The 20,103-nt window shown below is 42.7% G+C and overlaps 1 protein-coding gene across 2 annotated transcripts in view; it reads left to right on the plus strand.

The window, feature by feature from the left end:
• POMGNT2 (protein O-linked mannose N-acetylglucosaminyltransferase 2 (beta 1,4-)) overlaps positions 1-20,103 on the plus strand; it is a 33,107-nt gene that overhangs the window by 7,039 nt on the left and 5,965 nt on the right. The window contains exon 1 of one of the 2 annotated variants that reach the window (XM_059818914.1): positions 14,473-14,519. The exons of the other annotated variant lie outside the window; for it this stretch is intronic. The gene's annotated coding sequence lies outside the window, so the exon portion shown is untranslated. Of the gene's footprint in view, positions 1-14,472; positions 14,520-20,103 lie in introns of those variants that run through there. 2 annotated transcript variants of the gene reach the window in all.

Here is a 20,103-nt window from a genome sequence, read left to right on the forward strand (position 1 = left end):
AAATGAACTAAGATGTTTGGCAAATTAGTATTAACCTTTGCAGACAGATCACATGTATGAAAGCAATAAACAACTCTGAAATAACTACAGTAATTCTTTTCTTGCTCGTTTAATACTCAAATAATTAATTAAAGCAGGTTTTTTTGATGTAGAGGTCCACAGTGCAATTGCATTTCCTCACACATTGACAAAGATAATGCTGTACTTTGTAAACCAGAATCCAAACACGCTGTAAACAGTTCAGTTTTGTTCCTCATTTTTTTCTGCCATAATTTGAATCCCTGAGTAACAATTAGGCTGGTGACAAGATAAATTTCACAACTTGTTATCATTCTTCATTTTTTAATTGGGCGGATCAGTAAGGAAGTGATTTGTGTTTGAACTTTAAAGGTTCTTAGTTTATATAGCACTGGTAGAAAGCATAGTACAGGTACTTATGAATGAGTTGGAAGGAAGCCTGTTTGTAAACAGAGATGGGATTGCATTGCAAAGGCACATCCCAGTGTGGTTCTGAACGCAGACGATCCCCCCCACTCCCTCTCAAAGCCATGGTGGTTATACTAGGCCTCCTGCTCATTAGATCCTGCCTAAATGTTGATGAAATTGGAAGTCACCTTTGGAAAGGAAAAAACTTTATCCTGTGGGGGTTTGAAGCGGAAGATGACAGTCCCCAAGCTCAGGGGACTTTTGTTGCAGTTTGCTAAGGAAGAAGCTGGAAAGCGTTTACTTGCCTCTACTTATTCCTGTGTCTCCTTGGTGCTACTTCCTGCCCTGGGGACTGCGAGCGCCCTTCTGTAGCTGTAGAGAGACGTTGTGTTAAGCTGACCAGGCCAGTAGAGCCTGAATATAGGAAAAAGTAACCACTGTTTTGTACTCTGATCTTCTGCAGTTCCATACGTGGTGAGTATCAGATAAGGAGACTTGGAAATGATCCAGCTCCTGTGCTGTTGTAGGGGAGGGACTGGGGTGTGCAAGGGTCAGTGTAAGGCTACAGCAGCTCCCTGTGGTGGTGGTGGGTTGTGTTGGATGGAGCACTGTTCTCATACTGATCAAGCATCAGCTCAGCTATTGTCAGAAGAAGTGGACTTTGGAGGAAACCCCATAGATGGAATGTGGCCAAATTCTCTGCTTGTAACATGTTTGATAGCACTGCAGGGAGGCGAGGCTGGTCTTCAGTCCTTAAACGCATTAAATTAACTCTGGGTGAGCTTGCTGGGAAAAGGGTAATGAAGCGGGTTGGAAATGGGATGTGTGTGCTCAAGCACATGCAGTGGGCTTAATACTCCAGGCAGCATTCCTGCAGGCACATGGCTGGGGAGCAGCCAGGTCATGGAGCACACTGTGCTGTTTGTTAAACATACCGCAGTCCACAGATGCAGCTGAAATAACTTGTCCAGGTATAGAAGATAAAGTCAGTTAGGAAGGAGAGCAATCCCATCGGGAGAAACTTGTGAGAGGAGCTGGATACAGTCTAGCATAATGCTGGCTGTGTAGGGCATGTACAAGCCAGCATGCTCTCAGGGGTTGCCTGAGTCCGTTGCAGCAAAAATTTCAGCTACTGATAGTGGAGACTGGTGAAGATCTTGACCTATCTATTCTGTTGTTTCAAGTAGAGGCAGCTGCTGAAAGGATCTGCAATGTGACTGACGTTGTGCGGTGCTTCATCTTTATTTCATGTGACGAGGAGGTGGGAGGGTGGACATTACTTTAAGTGCCTGGCTAGAGACAGAACGTAATTTATCAGTGTTCATTTATCTGAAGGGATACACAGCCCATATATAATTTAGAAACGTGTTAAAAAATAGGGAGCTGTTGTCTTTTAAAATCAGTGAGCACTCAAGTCTGTTGGTTTAAAATCTTGTTTCTGTGACACATAAATGTGCTGCTATGCATTTCGTATTTATTGTGTGTACAATATAAGCGATATGTCTAAAATGAACTGAGAAAGTGTGTATAAATAGTACTGATAAAACTAAGCCCTTCATAAACTCAGAATAATGTGTATTTTCCATATTTAGGCTGAAATACCTGGAATGGCACATGGATTTATCCTAGTCAGTTCTTCTGAGATTATATTTAATATAGATGTTCTTTTCATATGTGATTTGCAAATAGATTTTTTTTGTTTGTTTGTCTCTGTTGCAGTAAGTATCGTTTTCCTTTACTTTTTTCCTTCTTCCTTTGAATCTTTTTCCCTTTTTCTGATTCAAGCCTGGTAATGAAATGCTATAGCTAAATTATCAGAGGAGGAAAAGAGATATCAGTGTCTTCCACCTTGCTGTTGAGAAATCTATATTTTTGTTTTCTGCATTGTAGTGAGAGCAAGAACGAGCAGGGTGTTGCCATCCTTTATCACAGGCAGAATGATAAATTACATGTCCTGGAAAGTTTAAAGATGTGTAAGAATGCAAATTCATGGCCTGCAAGGATGTGTGGTTGAAAGTGCCAATCCAGCCAGGAGTTAAGCATGTGCTTAAATCTAAGCACAAGCGTTGCTTCCATTGGGTGTATCTACCTGGCACCATGTTGTGTGGGGTAAGCAAAGCTCTTACTATGAAAGGAGGAGTGATTTGTTTTAGTGGCTGGAAGTAGGAAAAGGCGATGAGCCTTTTCCAGTCGCCTGGAATAGTGGTCTATAAGTAGTGCAGCTGTTGCTCTTGTGTGTTACTGTCCTTGACTCCACAGTATCAACTGATGTAGATGGAGACCGTAATGGTTTGGCATTTGCCACCTTGCAGTGCATATTTCCACTTCCCGTCCTCACTTTTCACACTCTGCCCATGTCTGCTAACCATGAGCAGAAGAACACTTTGTCTGTAGTAGGTGGTATGGTAGTGTGGTGCCTCTGTGTCAAAGGACTGAAGCATTAGAAGAGACCAAGGATGTTACAAGGAAGTGCATAACTTTTCCTCCCTTGCAAACAGGGAAATTAAGTAGAAATTTTCAATAATTTACAATTCAACCCCTTTCCCTCCTGCCCAGTGTAAAAGCCTTTGGACCAAAGCTCTGTACACTGGCTTGCTCTCCGCCAGCCTGAGAAAGAAACCCCTTGGAAAAGTGGCTAAAGGACGATTGGGTGTTTTTCTGGCTGCTGATGGCAGTGTGCAGTAGGCAGAGTGGTCTAGATCTTTTCTTCATCTGGTTCTTATTCTGGTTGTCCTCTAATGGAAGCACTCCTTTTGGCTCTGTTTTCTTTCCTCTGCTTTAGTTAATTTTCATACCATGTTTCTTACTCCTTTGAATTTGATAGCATGTGTGATTTCTGAGGAAGCAGCGTGTTCGCTGCTCTGGGTGCTGTCCGCATGCTCCTGGTGGTGTGAAGTCATCTATCCCCTTCCTGCTGGATTTGAGCTTACATTCTAACTGGGAAGGGAGACATCATTTTTGTGTACAGATGGAAATGCTTTTATTGGGTTTTTTGGTGCTGAGTTAGGTGTCATCCCTCTTGTACCCTTGAGACTCTAAAAGAGAGCTGGGGGCTGAGTTTTCCTGATGCACTGATTTTTATAGCATTGTTCATTTTCACTGAATTACCTCCAACTGGTCCCACAGCATTGCAGCTGGCACTACAATTCTCACATCCATCTCCTGTGTTTTAAGTGATTTTGTTTACTTCATACAGTGCAATGAGGTCTTAGGCTCATGACTGGAAATTCCTTGGTGCTTTACTGATAAACACAGATCAAAAAGATAATCTCCCAGTCTGGTCTTTTTTTCTCTGGAGCAGTCTTTGAAGGTTGCACATTCTCCTGCTGTATATCCAAGTGTGTCTTTTTTGTTGTCTGTTCCCTTCCTACTTGTTTCTCTTCCTTCCCTTTATTTCAGTCCTATGCATTCTATATTCTTTTTGTTTGCTTTGTTAACGTTTGAGTAGAGACCCCCTCCGAGTGCAAGTATAGTTGGCTACTTGGACTTAACTTGGAAGTTTTCTTAAGAAATGCTTTGTAAGTGAAGGACTCAGTAATTTGCCCCTTCAGCTCTTAAGCTTCTTCCACCAACAGCTGAAAAGTTTCACTAACTTTTCCCATCCTGCCTGCAGCTTTCATTGCCGTTTGACTGTCTCGCGCACCAAAGCTTGCTTTCTCATACCTACGAGAGGCTGTGCTGCACAATTCTTTCATATGAACCAACTGACGTTTCCCTTTTCCATTGTAAAATATTTTGCCTTTTCCTTTCAAAACACACATGCAAGTGTCCTCCTCTCTCCTGGCCTTTGACTCTGCCTTATAAAACTGAAACAGAGATGTAGGTAATTCTTGACAGCTGGACTCCTCTGCACAGTTGGATCCAGGAGCTCCTTCTTCAGCTGCTAGATGTTCCGAAGACCACACGTGTGTAAAAAGGGGCCAAGGGGCATTTTGATGTTAAACAAGGATTGCTTGGTTCTTCTGTGGAGATGGCATATATGGCGATTTGGATTGAAGATGAGAGGAATAAGAGTTTATTTGATAACAGGAGAATTTTTTGTATTTGTGAAAAAGTGGGTTTTGTACCATCCAGCTTACTTGCTAAAGTTCAACTGAGAAAATGTAATTCTCAATAAAAATGGTTTCATTTTTTGGTTGCAAAGATTTCTTTGTATATAGTGTTAATTTCCTTTTCATCTTTTTACTGGTTTACCTTAACAATTTGATTACATATGTATTTTTGCTCTTGAGAGACAGTGGGTGTCATGCAATCTCTGTTGTAAACTGTTACCATGTAATTAGCAGGGAAAGATGTCTCTGAAGTCTGATCTGCCTGCTTCTTTGTTGCTCAGGGAGCAAAGAGGAGCTGAATTCTGGGATTTGGGTCCTTGATTGGAAGTCCTTGTTGTGTAAATTTGGCATAGGCTACTTCTGTTTCAGAGAACCATCTCTTTCTTCAGCTTTGAGCTGTGTAGATGCTAGGACCATGCTTGCATGAAGTCAAGGAATTATAATGAGTTTCCTAATTGTGCTCTCTGTACCTCTTGTATAAAGTGGGCTTGCACACAGATTTTTCTCTGGAGGTATTTGAAAGACCTGTAGATGTGGCACTTAGGGACATGGCCTAGTGGTGGACTTGGGAGTGTTTGGTTTACGGTTGGACTCGATGATCTTAAGGGTCTTCTCCAACCTAAACTATGCTATGCTATGATCTAGTTACACTCTCTGATACAGTAATCAGTAGACCATATAGTTTTAAAAAGATTCCTTTATGAAGTCTTGTGGCTAGCACTGAAAAATAAGCTTTGCTCTCCCTTCTCGGAGTTCCCGTCTTCAAGACCAGCCTGTTTGGGGTGTTTCTGCTACATTCTTCTCAAAGCCCTGCTGTGAGTTTTTCATTGCTTTTGGAACTGAAATTTCAGCCATTATGTTTTAGGGCCCACTTTTGCATACTGTTCTCTGAATAACACTTATTTTTGACAGTTTGGTTCCCTTCAGTGGTGTACTAGTGTGAATGTGTTTTGTTCTGAGTAGTACCCAGCTGAGAGTTTAGACCCTGCTTTCTTTAAGCTCAGAAACCCATGTGTAGTTTTAAGCTGTATGTGAATTTTGGACCACTGGTGACCAATGAAACATCTAAGCACAGTCTGTGTAAAATACATTGGCAAATACCTTGAAGGAATTTGAAACAATCTGGCTCTGGCCCTTCTTTTGTCCCACAAAAAGCCCTCCCTAGTTTGGGTGTAGGGGCTGCACTCCCTTATTCTGAAGAGGAATGCTTTGTATCGTCAATGACTTCCTGGATGCGACGGGGCTTTGCATTTGCTTCTGGCAAGCAGACAGTCAAATGTAATTATAGGATGACCACAATCCATTGCATGGGGCAGTCACTGATGGGCCTTTGATGCACTGAAAATGAGTTAGCCATGAATTGTTTGTGTCTTAGTTTGCTGTTGGATTCCCTTCTACCAGCTGGCCAGCTGTAATGTAAATTGGATGGGATGTTGATGGTTTGTGAATTGAAATCCCTTTGCACTGGCAAGATTAGTTTCCAGTGTTTGCTCCGCAGGCAGATGAGCCTTTCACCCATACCTGTGTAGGCAAAAAGCCCTCTCCAGAAAGGTGTGTGACACCAGTTTCATGACCTCTTGTTTTGCACTGATTCACCTATCATAAGCTCACTTGTGTGAGCCAAACCAGACTCAGGCTGTTCCTGCTGTTGTGATTTTATTTCAATCTTGTTGTGAACCATCCATATTTTCCCACTTATCTTTCACAATGGATGGGAGGAGTTGGGGGAGGGAAGAGGAGGAGGGGTGGAAAATAAAAAGGTGCACAAAGATTAATTTGCTATGTAATTTCCTCCTTTTAGAAGGAGGAAGAGACACACCTGGGAAACTAGGTTATCAGACCTCTAAGCACATAGATGAAATACTGCCCTTTCTAACAGACACTCTGGTGTCATGCTGAGGCAGTCACTTACTCAGCACTAAAACTATATGACCAGATTAATTTTAAGGAGACATGAGGTGGTTTCCTGTGCATGTGTATTTTTCCTGCCTTTAGTTAAGTTAAGGCCCTTGGTGCTTATCACTTTTTAATGATTTGTTCTTACCCCTGCTCTTTGCTTCTGGCTGTTTGTTCTTTACTACTTAGGTTATTACTCGTGTTCATGCAGGGACCTGATAGTTAATAGAAAATGAAGATTGGAGTTGCTCTCCTCTTCCCTTCTCCTGTAAGGTTATCTGGGACAGCTTCACACACATTTATATATGGCTTTGCAGCTTCTTGGCTTCTGATTATTATGATTGTGTCAAAGGTATAAAACTAAAGCTGGGAAGCTAGCAGCTTATTGAAATTCATTTCTTTGAATTTATAAAGCCACTGATTAGTGATCTTTTAATGCAGGTATAAACTTAAAAGCCATATATAATTAATATATATTAATATATATTAATTGTAATATTTTATATGAATTTTATAGTAGTCATACATACATATTATAGATGTATTTATATTTAGCACAGAGATCACAAAGTCACGTTATTATTCAAAAAGTTCTCTAGTCCTTGCTTAATTTATGTGCATGTCTTTGTCCCATTGGAACACAGGGCTCTTAGGTACATGCTTGTCTTTAAGCATTGAATATATTCAAGAAAATTAGAGAAAGGTGTTTTTATTTTAGTATATTTTAGTTTTTATTTTAGTATATTTCATCACCTTGATGGTAAAGAAATGGTGTTATTTTGTGTAACCTTAAGTCACTTAGCAAGATGGCTGTTTTCTAGTCAGTCCTCAGCCTCTGACTTGGGTGCTTTCTCCTTTCAGATACCTGCTGTATTAATACGGGTGCAGATTTCAGTCTTCATAGTTGCAAGAGGAGCTTTTTGTGGCTGTAGCTTTAATCCCTTTGCCTGGGAAGAAGGATTGGCTACCTCAGCAGACTGTTCTGTCAGCCTCCAGGACAGATTATAAGTACATTGTTCTGTCATGGAGAGGGTGGAGTTGGATGAGCCAAGGCAGGAAGGTTCTGCCTGTGATGATGTATGTCCTCCATCTCTGACCCCTCCAGACTTGGGGTGGGTCTCACCGCCTACGGCCAATATATATGTATATTTTAGTCTTGTCTTTTCTTCAAGGTCACAAGAACTATCCTCATTGAGGATGATGGGTGTGACAGCACATATGTTTTTACTATGGCTCATCTTGGGAATTCTTTGCAAGTGAGAGGGTTCAGACCTGCTCCAACCCTCCATGTGCTGCAGGGTAATGCTGCAGGGCTTTCATAGTGGCTAGATGGCTTCTGTGGGGAATGCCTGCATCAGCAGCAATGCTAGCAGAAGTCTAGAGGTGGGGAAGCACATCTTGATGTAGGATGCTGCCTGCAGTGCCCTTGATATCTTGAAATACTGTGTAAAGTAGCTAAAAGACCACTCTCTTCTTGGCTTTGCAAATATCTGCACATGGATCCAGAGCTGTACATAATGAATGGGGGCAGATATTTTTTAAGTGCAGCTTTTTTAAACAGCAGTTGGTTTATCGGGATGATGTGGCTCTTCTCTCAGTGACAGCCAGGTTACACTTCAGCTATTTGAAGAGATTCTCATTGCCGAATACTTGACTCAGCATTTGACTCAACAGAGGCAGCAGATCTTGCCAGTGGGAAGGAAGGGAACAGAAATGAGTTGCTTCGGCAGGGTTTGGTAAGGAATCTCCCATCATGAAAGGGCCATCAGTGAATAGTAACTATGTCAGTAGGTTTGCAGATGTTCCACTCCCAACAGATACTTTCTGCCTTTTCTCTGAAACTTCCACCCTCTTGTGTGTATTAAATATCATATCAGCTATTTATGGGGCTATTGTAATCTCCACTGAGGTGGGGTGAGAAGGAGGGCTGTAGGGAAATGATGCATTGACTTATTGGTGGGATTTATGGGGCAAAAATTAACCACCTTATTTTTTTATTACTGTTCAAATAAATTTAACAGCAAGTCTTACACAAAAAAAAGAACGTCAAATCAGGCTTGAACCTCTTCCTCTTCCTGCAGTGCCCTTGATAAATATGCCTAGATTCAATAGTCCTTCCATGAATTTTCAAGCTACCAAGGGCATGAAGTTCTTTTTAGCTATTGAACTGCAAATTCTTGCATGTGACACCTGGAGAAGCTGGAATGGTTTTGTACAAGTAACTCAGTGTATTCATCACACTTGCCCTATTGCATGGAGTGGTTCACGTTGAAGCCAAGAAAGATGATTCATATTGCTTTCTTCTCTTCCCCCTATCAGTAGCAGTGGTAGCCATCAGAACAGCATTTGAAACAGTAAATGCTTGGCCCACAGCCATGTGTTACTACTGCTGTGATGGGCCCTCTGATGATACTGTAATCAGATGAGAGACAAGGTAAGAATTGTTCTTTTCCACAGGGAAAATCAGGCTGGGGTATTTAAGTACTAATCGAATAACAATTTTAAGGAAGTGTTTAAATTGGCCAGTAGACATTTTTCAGTCCTATGGCCTATGCTGTCAGGAAACACCCTTTTTTCTGCTCCCATATACGTTATTTTTGATGATTTGTGAGACCTCATGCTCTGTTCTGAATTTTTGTGTGAATATTTTCACCCCTGGGATATGCTGCTAATCCAGAACACAGATGTTTTGTGCTCCCTTAGCATCAGCCTAAGTGGTTACACTAGGTGGGGGTGGTATCCCGTAATACTGTGCTCCTATCAGTTGTTAATATTACACTATCATATGAATAGGATTGGCTTATATGCTGGCTGCATGCCTTTAAGATGCAAGGCTATGGCGTACAGATGTGGCTGAAGGGGGCATTGGAGGTGAAACAATCTGTTTGCAATTTTGGGACTCAAAATGGCAGTAAACCTTTTTATTTCCCCTGATTTGATTTAGATTGTCCTTTACCTTGGCTCTGAACTACATTCCTGTCATGCTGCTATGCTAGGCACCTTGGGGCATTTGTCAGAGACTGGCTAATTGAAGCACACACTCCAGCTTGGATCGAAACTGCTGTTTTGATTAAGATAGTAGGCTCTGCTGCTGCCTCCTTGTGGAGTTCTTTCCATGAAGTACAAGGACTTTGGTTTGTAGGCTTTGGTTCTCCAGGGTTTTTAGGAAAGGACAAAATCTCTGAACATACCAGAAAGTGGAAGTTTAGGGCAAAGACGGTTGTGGGGAACAGTCCTGCTGTAATCCTCCTTGTGAACAGAGATGTTCTCATCAGTTCTGGAACAGCTGCAGCCCACTTGCAAATGGGTGCGTAATCCAGTGAAGCCAGTGAAATGTTTGGGCATCTTAAGCATTGTCCTTCAGCTACTTCCACACACTTGTTAGTGGTTCACCCCTACAGATCCATCAAAGTGCCTGACAGTTCCTTTGTTTAGCCTAAAATGCAGGTTTTGTATTTCTGTTATTTCTCTTCTTTTACATACCTTGGTGCCCCTATGATGTTCACATTCAAGGATGTTTTTCCTCTCAACAGCTGTATTTTGCTGTGGTATTAGCATCTTAATTTCTTAAGATGTCTATGAGACTTGCTGGTTATGACTTCCCTGTTTTTCTCAACAGACAGGAAAAAGGGACTCTCTTCCTTTTCCTCCACCCTTCTCAGGACAAGTTCATGCTGACAGGGCCTACAACTGCAGGCTAAGTTGTGGCTGCAGGGGGTCTCACAGGCATGAAGGAGGCCCCATGGCCCTCTGCATGGCAAGTGTGGATGGGAATAGAAGATGGGAGGAAGGTGTGCTGAGAGCAGAGCATGTCAGGCTTATTGCTGCCCTGCCAGCAGCTCTTTCGGAGCAACAGTGACAGAGCTGATAACTTAATCCTCCCTGTCGTTTATCATGTTTAAACTGTCACCTGTGATCTTGGAGGCCCTGGCTTCTGTCTTCAGCCCTGGAGCTCGCAGAGATGAATACAACCTTGGGATACATAAGAGGGTTTGATTGTTGCTGGGTTTTTCACAGGAAGCTGCTACCATATTTGTGGCTGCTGGTGTGGTGTGTCCTACCCAGATCCCTTTGACACTTTCCATCTTTTAATCTGTAAAATGGGAGATGTGTTTCTTCAGGTGATGTGGTGATAAAGGCCTAATATTAAAGTGTCGTCTGAGAGAGGGCAGATGATCTTACTACTGCCTAGGCAAAAATAGTTAACAAGTAATGGGGTGTGGGAAGCACCATGGTGAGGTCATGAGCAATACCCAGGGGTCTCGCAGGCAATGTTTTATCGTTGGTTTCTCATGTCGATCTAGGTGAACATCATTTACTTACCAAGTGGCTCTTATGAGCATCTCTGCTTCCGTTACAGGCACATTGGCACTAGTTACATTTGCAGGTACGTAGTTGGCATAGCTGCAGGAGAAGGAATTGGTTTATCTGTGTCACCCTGCTGACCTGTCATTATTGATGACAAAATGGGAACCTGAAAGAGCCTAAGTGACACCTAGTTCGTGTGAGAACAGCTGCCAAAGCCATCTCCAGCTTTGGAAACTAGCAGGTGACTCTCCCGTGCCATTTATCTGAACACAGGTTGCATATAGCTGCAGGAGCAGGCCAGTATGTCCCTGCAGTGCTGCTAGGGTGGTTCCTAATGGGAATGGAGAGATTGTTAGAGTGAACAGTTTAGTATATGACAAATTCAGATAGCTAGTGTGCTTTTCCATAACAAGTATATATTTTATACATATAAAATATGCACATATCTGTGGAGGAGAATAAGTATCTATGAATTTGTCAGGTTGATGTAGAGACATGTTACCTAAGTGTGTGTGTGTGAAATGTGTTTGATCATACTTACACCTGTGTAAAACTAATATTTATGTAGAACTTGCATCCTACATCTCTTAAGCCTGGGAGTATGTCATGCTTGAAGCAGTTGAGTTGGGGTTTGGCCACTGAGATACTCTTCAAAAAATACCTTTTTCTCTGTCAAAGTATATTCATGCTTAGGAATTTTCAATATTTGGCTGAAATCCTGGTCCTTTTGACATCAGTTTTAATGCTAGCTTCTGCAGAATCAAAATGTGTGTGGACTCCTGATCTTGGTGTCCGGAAACCCAATGCTTCCTTTGTCTCCTTGTGTATTTATCAATAGAAGGACTTTTTTTTGTCAGTTCAGGCACGAAATTTTTTTGTGGTCACAAACTGAGATGCACTTTTGGTTGAAAAGCACTGCAGGAAGAACAATTTCTTATAGCCCATACTTCTGGGAGTATAAATAATAAATGCTGTGACTCAGAGTGACGCAGGCACCCCTGCAACTTATACGTGCAAGGCAAAGATTCAGTAAATAATGATTTACTTGCTCTTTGTCAGTCCTAAACCAAGAGAGGTCTATTGAGACTTCTTTGCTAGCTTGGTGAGTATTGTTTGTGCTGTACTGCTTTTTAGGAGATCCAAAAATGTTAACTGTTTTTCTTTTGTGGCACTGTTTTTGGAGGCTGCAACTTTATGAGGTGTATTAAATATTTATCAAACTCTGAGCCAAGACAACCTATGGAAACCTCACCAACTTGCAGTAGGCTGGTGGTGCTGACTATTTGAGAAGAGCTTGGGGCTGCCACACTTAGTGCCTTTTGGTGCAGTAGTAATAGACAGTTATTATTTCAGAGTTGTTGGTTTTATTTGATTATGGTTTTTTTCCCCCTTTAATGATGTAGTTTTGTTCAGTTACTTTGTGGTGTGGAGATTGTCAATAGGACCCTCTTCAGGATTGGGATTAAACTATCCATTTCCATGTGATGTGATAAGTTGTACCTGTGAAATCTATGCATACACCTCATTCCAGGGGTAGAGAAGAAGCTTATTCATAAATAGAAGACTAGTCTGTAAATGTTCTGTTTTCTTCTCCATTAAAATCAAAGCTTGACTAAGATAAGGAGCCAGCATGGTATCTCTGGGTTATCAGGGGTCCCACTGATAAAGTCCCTAACCTGAGGTGGAGGTCTGTGGAGTCAGTGGAAAGGCTCCTATTAGCATCAGTGGAAGCTAGGTCATGCAGTGGAGCTTTCCAAAGTGCGGAAAATGCAAAGTCAAGTTGTGTTTTCTCAAGTGAAGTCAGCTACAAATCTAATTCCACTCCTCAACTTTCAAAAGTCAGAGGAAAAACATCCGGCTTGTTCGAGATGGCACCTTTGTATTCACAGGGGCCAGAGGGCAATGAGATGAGCTAAGAAGAGAAGGGTGACTCTGGATGTCCTTAGTCCTGACAGGACAGGCTGGAGACACTGGCTGGGCCTGTCGAAGAGGGGATTGCTTCTATCTTCTATTTGCTCTTTTTTCCTTCCTTTTTTTTTTTTTTTTTTTTTTTTTTTAAATTTTCCCCAAGCAGCTGTGACTGACCAGTGTCCCTTTGGGATCCTCTCAGGACAGGCATAGGCTCATGCTGTAGTTCAAAGTCCACCTTGAGTTGGTGGGAAGAGGTGACACAGGCCTAGAAAGGAGGGTACTGAGGTAGATGGCACCTTGTCCTGTCAATCCTAGTGGTTTTTAATGTTTCCAGGTGGGCCAGAACCATTTTGCTTGTTCTGTACCAAGAAGGCAGAAGTGTAAAAGTGGCACTCCAGAGCAGGAGAGGAGAAAATGTCTGTTTTACTTCTGTGATGCCCTAGTTTAGTAGATACAACAGTTGTGTTTATTCATCATGTTGGCAGGCTCGTTTTTGAAGGTTTAGCTTTGTCAAGAACCTTTTGTTGATTTTGCAGAATGTTATTTGGGTTTGTTCTTTGTTTCTTTCAGCTTATTTTTCTTCTGTATTTGGCTTTTAACTGGCAGTCAGAAACCCAAGGTTATAAATTCCGTGGTATTACTGTGTTTCTAAGCATGTGTGATGCTTAATGACACCCACATTTCTCAGCTCTGACAGTGGCTGTATCCAGGCTAGTGGTGTTGGGTCCTGCCTGGGACAAGTCGTGATCTTCCTGGGGCTGCTTTGTGTCTCCCAGTTCTGCCAGATGTCTGCCTCAGGACTACCCTGTTTTCATCTTATATCAGAGAAAACGCTGCCCCTGCCACAGCAGGCAGGAGAAGCTGGATGAGGGACATGCTTGTTTTGAGGTAGTTGATCAGTGTCCTGGGAGGCAGGAGGAGATACCCAAGTGCCATCCTAGATTGCAGGTTGTCCCCATACAGTGGCCTTCCCCAGGGGGGAGTCCTGGCTTCAGTAAGGTTCAGGGTACTTGATGGTGAATGAGGGACCCATCACCTGTAATAACTTGAAACACTGGTGGATCCTTACCCCAAAAGTTGCAGGATATTGCAGTACTTAATATTGTGCTCTATTGCTACTGTGATTCTAAGTGTGTCACCCCTCACTGCCCTGCAAATGCTTCAGCCTGTCACTTACTGCAGATTAATTTGGCAGAGCTGCTTTGCCTTCTTGCATGGAAACAGAAGGTTTCTCCGGGCTGGGGTTCCACAGTAAGCAGGGGGTGTTCGTGGACAGAGTGATTGCAGACTTGGTCAACAGTAACCAGCCCAGGCAGTGTGACTCCATAGTGCAGTGAACGACCACAGATGCTGTAAATGCATTTATCCCCTCCCTCAGATCACTTCCAGATCACTGTTTTGGGGAGGATAAGAAGCTGGAGACACCAGCTTGTCTGTGATGCATATTTAGAGTGAGAGTTTATGTAACATGCTAACCCTTGTAGCTGCCATACTCTCCTAGTTGAGAGTTTTGAATACCCTGTATCTTACTTAATTGCATTTTTTAATGCAGGGCCATTTGAGCTTCTTCATTTTGGCAATGAAGATAATTCCTGTCATGAGCAAAAACCTAGGGATGCTTTTCTCTTTTTCCTTATGTAAAACAGTTGCTCTTCATCTGAGAGTATCTGTATAGATGTGTGTACACGTGGGTGTTAAAGAACTTTTCCTCTTTTTCATCATTCTTAGTTTACCTGCTAGGTCTCACTTAAAGGGAAAAAGCCTCCCAGATAATCAACAAGATGGATCCTGCAAATATATGGACAACACATTTGCAGCAAGCCTCATGTCTCCTTGTGATCTATCTGCAAGTATGTCTCTACAGGGCTGGGATCTCGCTCCTAATAACTGTGTTCAGTGGTGCGACTTCCTGCCATGAGCCTTCAGGTGAGTACTGTGGGCAGAACCGGGCTGCTTTTCTGATCCCATATGTAGATCCAATTGCAGGATTAGGACTTGAAATGTTCCCAGCCAGTACTGCCTAGTTTGCCATCTTCAAGAAACTGCTCAGTCCCCATAGGTTCAAGCTCTGTTGAGAAGATTGGCATAGGACACTTTCACCTTCATGACCTTCAGCTTGGACACAGTAAGATACTGTCTTACAAGCCCTGGCTCATTTTTTGTGCCTTTATATTTAGGAATTACTGTTTCCACCGTAAACGATAACTTCATTTTGAAAATAAGGTTCCCTGGATCTCTGAAGGAGGGCACTCACAGCCTTGTTCAATACTAAGCCATTTGCTGACCATGACAGCTGGGAAATCACTTGCCTGGTGACAAGGGAATTGCTAGAAAGCACGCCAAATGGCTTTCACATCCTCTAGCAAGGGGCATTTTTTTCCTTTTTCTCCTATTGTTTTGTTCTTTTGTGTGAAGTGTTTGGAGTAGTAGTGGCATTAATAATATCTAAAAGCAGGCTTTGTAAAATGCATCCCCCCTCAAACCAGTTTGCCGTCTGTCTCCCAAGACATGCTCAGCTTTGTGAAACAGCACGATGGTGTTTGTTTCAGCGTGGCCGCCCTTTGGGGATTTGCAGGAATACTGCAGCAAATCATCCTGCATGCAAGGCTGACCTCTGGGAGGCTAACAAATTGAGGTGAGCCAGCTGGAGCGATAGGACACTGCCGACAGACAGAGCATGCTCAGACCTGGGGGAGAAAGGTAGTTCAGTCTGCAGATGGTGCACGGGTTACTGTGCTCAGAGCTGTTAGATATGATTTTTTCTTTTTCTTTATGGTGGTGGGGAAAGAAGAGGACTGGAGAGTGTTCGTTCCCCTGCAAAGCATAGCTTTAAGGTGTCTTCTTTTTTTCTTTCTTCTGTGAAAGAGAGGCACCGGATAGCATTTCCTTTTATTTAGCAACACCAGGTATGCGTGCATGTGCTGAAACACTAATCTACCAGTGATAGTACTTCCAAGATGAAAAAGGTTGCAGATGCTCTGAATTACTGTGTTTCTTTGCTGGGTGTTATTGTAACTGTGCTCTGTTTGCTGTGCTGATCACATACGGCTCTGAATACAGTTTTTGTTGGCACTCCTGGCTGCAGTGTACTTCGGGGTGTGGGGGGGTGGGGGTTAGCATGTTTTTTGATGCTGTCTTCTTGCTCCCCCCCACCCCCCGGCAACTTCACACTGAATCTCTCCTCTATGGCTGTGCATGTGTGGGAAGAAGGTCGGTAGTTCATTTGTAATCCCAGGCTTTTGTAGTCACTCTTTGTTTGACTGGTGGTTTGCTTTATCTTTTTTAAACAAAAGTCTCATGGGAAAAACATCTTTGATCTGGACTAAATTCTGTAGGTTTTAAGAAATATATTTCTTATTAGACAGGTACTGCTTTGGCATTACTTTTTTTTTTTTTTACCCTCCCCTAAAAACATGCTAATGTAGAGCTTGTGGTAACCAAGGAGGGATTTTCGCTGTTCTTATTGGCTGCCCTGTGCTCCGAACAATTTTGGCTCCTGCTTAGAATTTGCAGCACACAGGAGCAGTCTCAGGTACCATGCTGATGGGAAGCAGGGAGACCTCAGGCTGTAAATGCTGCTAAGCACCAGTCCCAGTATCCAAATAACACAGGTACTCTTCCCATCGGAGAAGAAAGAAAGGATAGATAAAATACAGAGAATAATAAATGGCAGCTAAAGCCCAAAGCATAGTTGGAGTGGCTGAAGCTCATCTTGTTTAGTACTTTTGGATTTCACATCATATTCTTTTAAATTCAGTTTTGCAGCATTAGTAAATTTTCCCTTCAGCCACCCCCACTCCATCTTTGCTTTAGGTAGACCACTGAAGTAAGATAAACCTGCTGCTCTCTGACACGTTTTTGTTTCTGACAAAGGTATCTTGCTTACAGACTAACAGCAAGAGACCAGGCAAAAGGAGAGGTTTTTTTACTCATGTGACAGTGCTGTTAATGCCAATATACCCTGATAGGTTTCAATGGGATACTCAGGTGAACAAAGATCAGCTGGAATAAACTCTGTTAAATGTCCCCCTCTGTCTAGCCATCGTTATTTTGAGTTTTCATTTTTAGGCTTGGGACTGTCAGAAGGTGAAGACTTGAGGGCTGAGAGAAATACTTTTTTTTTTTTCCTTAGCTCATTTTTCTTACATCTCCCACCTCAAGCTTGTTTATCAGAAATTAATCTTATTCAGGGGAATTTTCTGGAGATCAGGGTTAGTTTTTGTTTGGGGAAAGGATTTCGTATTCCCTGTCATTCTAGATGGAGAAGAGATCTTGGAAATGTGGACCTTAAAAGCCCAAAAAGTATTGTTTTTAGTTTCACGCTTTTAGCTCAGTTTTGTCATTTGCTTATATGCATTGACTGCTTAGTGTCGGAATTGTTTTTTTACTTGTTCTCTTGTAGATCAAGACAGCAGTGTGAACAAATACTAAATCAGTGGCTCCTAGTCAACCTGAAAGTCAGGTTGGATCTCTTCCTATCTCAGCTTTCACAGCCTCTGAAATTAAATGGAAGAAAAATTAGATTTTTCCATCCATAAGCACAACTGGAAGATGTCCAGTAGCCACCAATATTCTCTTGTTCATACTGAAAGTATGTTTGCAGTAGGGACCACTGCACAGACCCTCAGTCTCCTTGGTTGCAGTCAAAACCAGAAGGACTTATAGTTTTGCTTTCTATTCCTGATTTATGCTAAACCATAAAAACTGAAGGTAAGCCTAATTTTGATTACAACTGTCTATAGATACCTAAAGTTTTTGTGAGACAGTTGTTGTTTTTTTAAAAAAAAGTTACGTTTTGATTTTATCTTTTCTGAATAAAGTTCTGTATTTAAAATTCCACTTGAGGATGCAGAGTTAAGGTATTCTTATTTTCCATATCCCCTTTTTGTATTGGGCTTCATTAATGATATTTGTATTTTTAACTGCTGGGTTTGCTCCCTTTGAGAATGTGCTCTTTTCCTGTTTAAAAAGTCAGCACTTCCACACTTGGCTGCTTTTTACAAAGAAAATGTTCCAGTATATCAATCACTCAGTGTACCATCCTTTCTTTAATGTGATATGTACTGTGAAAAATATATATATCTCATTAAACAAATACAGTGAATGAGATAACAGCCTTTTGGCTGTGGGGATTGACTTGCTTGTAGTTCTGTGGGAATCTGTGACAGATATGAGAATAAAAGCCAGTTCTTGGCTGCTGAATCCTAACTCCCCCTCCTTTTAATCGGGAAGGATGCCTTCTAGCAACTTCTGCTTTGAGCATGAATGAAGTAGGTATTTAAAACTGCATGTATTACATATATTGCATCCTTAGCTAAGCCTCTTGCATCAGGGATGGGAGAAAGAACAGAAGACATTTTGCAAAGGGAGTGTGAAATGCCGTGTTTGCACACTTTACTTTTCCTGTGCCGGTCTGGAAAGCCAGCCTAGCAAGAGATGGATCCAGGGGGTAGAGAGTGCTAATGGAGAAAATGTCCTTGAGGAGGGACTATCTAGTCCCACCCCTCCCACTGTGTTGCCATCACAAGAAGAAGGGTGAGGGTCCCCTGCCCATTTCCTACCCATGCGGCTCTGCCCTGACTCCTTCCCTGTCCTGTGGCAGGAGCAGCCCCAGTCCACTTCCAGTTGCGCTGCATTTCTGGGAACTGCGGAGACAGTTCTGCTTGGACACCTCTGCCATGACTGGCAGGCTCTGCAGGAAGCTGGTCAGCTGGGCCAAATCCGAGTTGGCCTCCATATAGAGGCATTTCTCTCTGTGAACAAAGTGGTGATGCTCTCTAGAAATGTGTGTCCTTCGTGCTTTTTTTCTATTTTATGAGGTTTTATAGCCTGCTGTAGCTCTGGAAAACTGAGTGTTGGCTTGGAAAGACCTTGGTCAGTTGGTAGCAAAAGCTTGGCAAGGCCTAAGTAGGCAAAACCAGCACTTTTCATTTTGTTAATACCAGCAGGACTGAGTGATCCCCCTTTAGACCTGCTGTTCACCCCAGTGACCCTTGTTCTCCCTCATCAAGCTCTTGTTTTGTTTCTCTGTGGGTCTTAGTAGTGTATGTTTGTGTCTTTGTTTGTTTGCTTGTTTGTTTTTTATTGTGTGGGCTTTGTAGCTTTCTGCCAATTTCTTACCTAGATTATAATTTTTAAAATGGAGAAGAGGTCCATCATATGTCCATCATATTAATAGCTTTAAAGTAGTAATTGATCCTACCCTAGCTTCATAATTAAAAAAGAACAACAGAACTCGTCTCTTAAATGAATCCAAACAGTCCTTTATGCCAACTGCCTATTAGTAGAAATTAATCTCTCCCATCCCACCCACTCTGATCTCCTCTACATGTTAAGAGATGAACAACAGCTTCCCCATCCATGCTTCCTGTTGCTTTCCCACTTCCTGAGGGTGTTTATAACATCAGATGACCAGCAGCTAACAGGGAGAAGGTGCTACTGAGTCCAAACTTCCAAGAGTACTATGGACTGGCAAGATGCTCGAGATCTATGCCAGAGGTGCTTGCTGAACACACCAGATGCATGCTCCTGAAGGCTTTCCCTGCTCACCAGTCATCAGTGCTAGTTAGAGAAGCAGTAGCTGGGCTGAGAGGATGAAGCTGTGACCCTCTTGCTAAGTGAGCAGGGGTGGAAGAAGAGAATGGGGTAAGCTCTTCATGCCTGTGACCTCTTTTGGAAAAAGCAAAGATGAGCTGACCAAAAATAGAGTTCCCCCCACAGCCTCTTAGCCTCTGGAGCAGCATCCATTGTGGCTGAGCTACAAGCCTCAGGACATGCTCTTATTTCTGTTACAAAGTCCTAACTGGCCCCTATGCTGGTGTGTTTGTTGAGCTCCCCATCTTTGACTGTGCGGTGCTGTAAGTGAGCTGCCCCGCTGCCCTGTCAGCATTGATGTCAGGGAAATCTGCCAATTCTGTCTCCCTGTCTCACTCCCGCTCCTCCTCTGCAGCCCGCCGCTGTCGGGAGTCCTCAAGGGCACGTCCTGTCCCCTCCCATTGGGGCATCCTTGCCCTCTGCTATCTTGGCAGCAAGAAGCTTTGTGCTGCTTTTACATGCACGTCTCTTGTGGCTAGGCTCTAGTCTATCAGCTGTCGTGTCTTCTGTTGCTGAAGGATGGTTCTTTAGCATTTCAAAGTAGAGAGTAAAAAAAATGTCCGTCCATGCAATTTCCTTGGTAACTGGAACGCATTGTTCACGTGGAGCAAAGCCGTGGTTATCCCAGTATCACTGGGAAGTGAGAGGGTGGATGAGTGTGGTAGGGATGGTGAGGAGATGGTCTGTGGGCAGCTGGGGGCGTGAATGGCGTAGACGCTGACCTATATGTAGAAAGAAACAGCACAGAGGACTCTGCTCTTAAGGAAAGTAGCAGTGTGTCTGGCCTGCCACTTCTGCAAGTGCTTTTCAGTTCTTATGTTCTCCGATGACATCGTGGGAGGGGAGTGGCAGCTCTAGACACATTTTGTGAGGGAGATTTAGTAATGAAAGGTTCTTTTATTGTGAAGCAGCTCTC

This window comes from Gavia stellata, chromosome 6 (assembly GCF_030936135.1).
Source record: "Gavia stellata isolate bGavSte3 chromosome 6, bGavSte3.hap2, whole genome shotgun sequence".
Lineage (NCBI taxonomy): Eukaryota > Metazoa > Chordata > Aves > Gaviiformes > Gaviidae > Gavia > Gavia stellata.